Here is a 6,424-nt window from a genome sequence, read left to right on the forward strand (position 1 = left end):
ATCACAAGAAGGCATCTGATTTTTTGTTTTTAATTAGATACACATATTAACTGATTCTGATAAGAAACCAATTCTTCTTTGAATTGTGAGTCTTTCAGCAGCACTACTGTTTTCTTGCATCTGTTACTTGTTTCAGTCATTGAACAGCGGTCATGCTCGTGCACTCTCTCTCTCTCTCTCCCTCTCTCTCTCTCCCTCTCTCTCTCTCTCTCTCTCTCTCTCTCTCTCTCTCTCTCTCTCTCTCTCTCTCTCTCTCTCTTGAAGACTTTATTAGAGCGAATCGCCACAGTACTTATTTAAACTTGGTATATTCTATCGGTCTCTTTTGCCGACCCGCTAGATTAAGGGGATGCCAAAAAACATTAACACTGGTTGTTAGGTAGTGATAGGGAAACAAACACAAAGATGCACATACATAGTTATTTTTACAGTGAGCTTCCTTACGTTTACTGGATAGCAAATTAACTCACAAGGCATTGGTGAGCTATAATAGAATACACTTGCTCAAAGTGGCACGCAGAGGAACAGAACTCGGTATGTTTACAATTGTTTCTTTTCATAACATCATCCGTCCACTCTCGAAAGTATTGACGGAACTTCAGATAAATGAAGGAAAATCTATTTTGGTGGTGTTTTGTTTTGTCGAGCTTCTTCCTGCTATATCTTTCGGCCTGTGCAAATTTTGCTCATTTTCCAAGCTTTTTCTATTCGCTACATATAATTTAAGTTCCAATTCCAACTCATCCATCTCAGTACCTGAAGTGATGCCGAAATTTGGAACTGGTGCTGTGTTCGAGAGGGATTTCCAGTAAAAGATTGGTGTTTACTCTCTCTGGGTGCAACTATGATTTCTGATTTTGCTCAATGATCTGCTGGCAACGGTTCAAAGCAGGCTGCTCGGTGGCAGTACTAATGTTCTTGCTTCAACTCACATTTGCGCTTGTTACTGTAGTTAGTTCTATCGATAGATATCTTTTAAATAACTTTCATTCCCACAGACGGAATATCTGAAAGTCTTTGCTTTCCACTACCAATTCTGAATTCTTCGTTCATAAGCTTGTATTCTTCTAGAAACACATTATTCCAAAATAAATATTCACATCAAGCTTGTTACAAAATCGTTTATGAAAGTCATTACATATCATGGATTCACTTGTGCTCTTATTATAATTGCTATGACATTTATACTACTAGTATTTCTAATAACAACGGCATTAGTGTAGTGTCGTTTTTATTCGACTATTCTTGTGAATGGAATAAAACATCTATTGACCTAAAAAAAAACCTTCCACGCTTTATGTGTGGGCTTAAATTCTTTAATAATATTACCAAAGTTTCTTCATAAATTTGTTTTACATTCACATTCCTTGAGAGAGATGCAATCAAATCTTTTTTTTTTTCTATTCCTACTCCTTCATACGAATTTCCATTCCGTTTTCTCGCGGAGGATACAACGAAATCTTATTTTATGTTTCTTATTTCTCCCCTTAACTTATTTCATAAAAATATTTCTTTCACTCCGCTGACCACTTTTTCCATGACTCGATTAAGTATCAAATATATGCATACGTCTTACGCAAATACACACACATATGCATAATATATATATATATATATATATATATATATATGTAAATATGTTTGTATGTATTGTCACATATTTTTTGTTTTTGCTGCCGGCTTTAACGCTATCACATTATAGTTAACGTTTTTGTTTCTCTATCATCACTGTTTCATATTATTAGTTGTATTGTTTTTGTTAGAATTATTACCGTTGCTTGGGCAAATTGTTCACAATGCACCAAGGGATGTTATTTCCTTTCCTCTTCTCTCGTCAGAAAGATGTTGACTACCTAACTTATAGAAATTATATCCCGCTATTGCCTGTGCAGCTACATCAGAAATTATTTTTGCCTCGAAGGTAAATTAGATATAGAAACAACAAAATGTCTTCCCCTAAACGACGAAGAAGCATAAACAAGCTGTATTTTTCTGTCTTCAAAAAGAAATAAGATTAAGGCTAATATTCTAACTTACTTTAGAGAAAACTAGTATGATTACAAGTCAAAATAGTTCTCCAAGACACGATAATGTAGTAATAATAACAATAATAATATTAACAACAACAACAACAACAATAATAATAATAATAATAATAATAATATGGTGAATTGGAGGACGGACCTGACAGCATACGGAAGAAGTTTATGGACAGTAGAAATTAGGAGGGGCATCTTCCAAAGGGACTGCCTGTCCCCACTGATCTTTGTACTGTGCTTGATACCACTAACACTGATTCTGAGGAAAGCAAAAGCTGAGTATGTATTCAAAAGCTGCTAACAAAATGTCAACCATTAGTTATTCATGGACGACCTCAAACTTTATGGTAAAGATGAAGCCCAAGTCAGTTCCCTCGTTGATTCGGTGTATACCTTCAATGCTGATATAATAATAATAATAATAATAATAATAATAATAATAATAATAATAATAATAATAATAATAACAATAATCCTTTCTATTTTAGGCATTAGGCCTGAAATTCTGCGGCAGGGGAATAGTTTATTACAACAATCCCAGTCTTCAATTAGTGATTATTTTATCGACTCCGAGAACTCAGAATGTAAAGACCAACGAAATGCTGCAAACCACTTTGCTCGGCGTGCTAACGATTCTGTCAGCTTGCCACCTTGGATATTATTATTTCAAATACCATCGAGGTGAACCTTGCTTTCATTCCTGCAAGATCGATAAACTAAAGTACCAGTCATACAATGCACCTGTTGTCTTCCCCAAAAATTGCTAGCCTTATGTCAAACTTCAAAACAATTTCTATTTATTCGTTTTTGATGATGTTTTTCCAAGCAATAACTATTTGGTGCCTCTACTGTAGAACCTATCGTTCATTTCTGCTGATTGTAGGTTTGGGTTACGAAAGTTAGTTTATCGGGTGGTGTCCAACTTTTCTTTGTGTTTCAACCAGAAAGTACAGCACTCTTAAGTTAAAGAGCTGGCAATAATAGTTAGTCATGGCTACACATCTTTTTCAGTACCAGAAATAGGCTCTTTTCACTGCCTCGAACGATCTGCGAGAAACCCTTTTCTTTTTCCTTCTTTCTAATCCCAGCTGCTGAGCGTTTTCTCCTCTCTATAATAAAGTGAATAAATGGAGTTAGATTCACATAAGTCTGTTGCCTTTTCCCTATCACCGGCTTCAAAATATCAACCCGTCTCAATATTGGTTCAGTGCAGTTTTGTATTCTGCCTTGTATGTGCAGGAAAGTGTCTGTTCCTATCCGTAACCGGCACAGTGGATCCATTCTCATTACCCAATCTACTCTCTTGATCTTATCAAAGATTGTTTGATATAGTGACCCAATTTGAAAGTACTAACCAATGCAAAATATTTTTGCAAATATATCATTTAAGTCAATTGTTATGTCATTTGGAAAACAAGAACTTAATTATCTGTATCGACAATACAAGCTCAACTAATGGCAACAAAGATTTTTGGAACCTCTGTACAAAACGATATATTCTTAGGTGTTACACTCAATGAACCTATTTGCCATATTCACGTGTTATTGACCCGAGCTTTTTACCTGTATTCATGTGTCTCACTTTCAAAAATAGCTTCATTCAATAAAGTACCAATCATTTGAACTACGCTGTATATTCATGATGAAGTTGTAGAGGACACACTCTTTGCAGGCGACTTTGTCTATTTTTACAGGTTTTCTGTCTATAAAGAGCAGCACACAAACAAATGGCTCAGAAGAGTTAATACTTTTATGAGACTGGGGTAATTTATCACATAAACAAAAAAATATATAATTATAGACTTTTGGTCATGCGCCTGTGTCAGAAACTATCAAAGGAAATGGATTGGTAGAATCCTTAGATCAATTGAAAATTTGAAATTTTAATATTTGATGTTTGAATATAAAATTAGTTTCCTTACATATTTAATAAAACAATGAAACTTGCGAACGAAATGTTTATTGACGACTTTATATTCAATAGAATATTTTAAAATAAATTTCACATTTAACTTGTTTATAAACCGATATAAATTTCACATTTAATTTGCGTATAAACTGACAAACTCGTTTTGTTATTAATGTACGTATCATTTTTTAATAATTTTTTTAATGGAGGGGATGCAAAATCGCAAAAAGTAGAACATTTTAAGCCAAAATTTCATGACAATTTAAAAGAAAAAGTTTAGATGGCAGTAACTCAGCACATGTCTAATATACATAAACTTTTCTCACTTAATGAAATCTAAGTTCAAATCCGTCGTAAGTCAGCTTTACCTGTCAGCCTTCTGTGTATAATATGGTACCAGTCATGTATTAGGATCGATATAATTGAATAATCCCAACCCATAAACTTTTGGCCGTGTGCCCATGTCAGAAACTATCAAAGGAAATGACTTAGCAGAGTCCTTAAAACATTCCTCCTTTTAAATTTTCATTTATGAGTGAATTCATTTAGCATAAAATATCGAGTAACTCACACTTTATCATTTAAAACATAGATAGTGTTGTCAACGTACACTATGTCTGATCTCAAAAGTATGATTACCACAGTTACATTTTTAATCACAAATATCCTCTATCAGAACTGACCCGCGACTAAATAACAACGACAATCATGGTCATCGATAAAAAAATCAAATTTACTTTATCCAGTCTCAACGATAACATTCTTTATCAACGATGCAAATTTGTGGCAATGGACAATAAGTGAATGCAAAAGAAGGGCTTATGCTAAGGATTCAAAGCCTGCTCTTTATAATAGGAATGCGCTGCTGTTGATTTAATTGAATTCTATACAGTTTCTAAAGAGTTAAATAAGTTCAATTGTTTTGTGATGTGAAGAATATAGCGACTAGGGCACTTGCTGTTCTGAATGTAAGGAAGTAAGTGTATTGGTGCTTCAGCTGTAAGCTGGTGGAAGCAAAACAACGGGGAAAACATTATCTTTACGTTTATCTGTATATTTAAATTTACCAGGACTGGCGTTATCCTTATTCGATTATACTAAACGTCTACAAAAGAAAAAAGAAATAATTATTCTATAGGTTTATTATTTTTACATTTCATGTCATTGGTTTCATTGATGGGATTCCGGTGATACTGGGGATTCGTCTTCATCAGTTTTAGTCGATTATAACGAACTAAGTATTTTGCCTGGTATATATTTCATTGACTTAGGATGGGGACACAAGATGAACACAACAAAACGTAACAGGCCACTGAAACAGATCGAAATATCACGAAGTATTTTCGGAGGACACATCAATTGCCTTCCATTCCACACGGGCATGCATACAGATCGGCACCTTTCACGGGATTCCTCACAGATTCCGTCTACCAAGTGACACTGAAAACTAATAAGCTTATTAGACTCGAGGATACACACCCACATTCTCTCCTAGTAACTTCGAATCTCTTAGTTGCAGATATACCTGCTTAATTGCACAGCAATTTCGATCAATATCTAATTTATCTTTTGCTGTTTTTATATTTTAGAAAATTTCACTTCATTCAATAAAGATATCGCAAATATTTATCTATTTGCTTTCTAATCAGATAATTATCTTAAATAAACAGTTTTCGCATAAATATATTTCAAATAATATTGAAACGCCTCGTGACTACATTTGTCTTATATTTCACTTTATTGTGAAACCATTTATTTCTTTTATCTAATTATCTCACTTCCTTCTTTCACGTCTGTACTCTAGGCGTAAAAAGCCGGGAACTAACGGCACCTACTTGCATGAAAATTTTCACACATACCCAGAAAGAGTAGCGTCACTTCCCATCTGAAGAAATTTGCCGATGCGGCATAAGTTTTGGAGGAAAAAAAAACGGATACTTTTTTTAACACATCTCGAATATGTTAAATTATGGTGGATAAGCACCCTATAATATATGTAGTGTATATGAGTTTAATTATTAGCATATACTTAATATCCAATATATCGTTATATTACAATATTTATGAGCAGAATAGGTTGATATATGCATATATGTATGTATGTAAAGGTATATATATATATATATATATATATATATATATATACACGTGTGTATGAGTGTGTGTATACACAAATAGTTTGGCTAAAGCGATTGTTCATAATAGCTTATTTGTGAAATGCAAAAATTTCACGAATGATTCATGATTTAGTTCTGCTTTGCATACACTTTAATTAGATTACATCTATTATCATTTAGGTCCACGTAACCATGCGGTTCAGCGAAAGAGAAAGGAATAGAATAACTACCAAGCTGAACAAAGAAAATAAGAACTGTGGTTTGATTCGTTCAATTAAAATTCTTCAAAAGTGGTGCCCCAGCAGCCATATTTCAGCAATTAGGCCGTGGTCATGCTGGGCACCACCTTGAAGAATTTT

The sequence above is a fragment of the Octopus bimaculoides genome, chromosome 3 (genome assembly GCF_001194135.2).
Source record: "Octopus bimaculoides isolate UCB-OBI-ISO-001 chromosome 3, ASM119413v2, whole genome shotgun sequence".
Classification (NCBI taxonomy): Eukaryota; Metazoa; Mollusca; class Cephalopoda; order Octopoda; family Octopodidae; genus Octopus; species Octopus bimaculoides.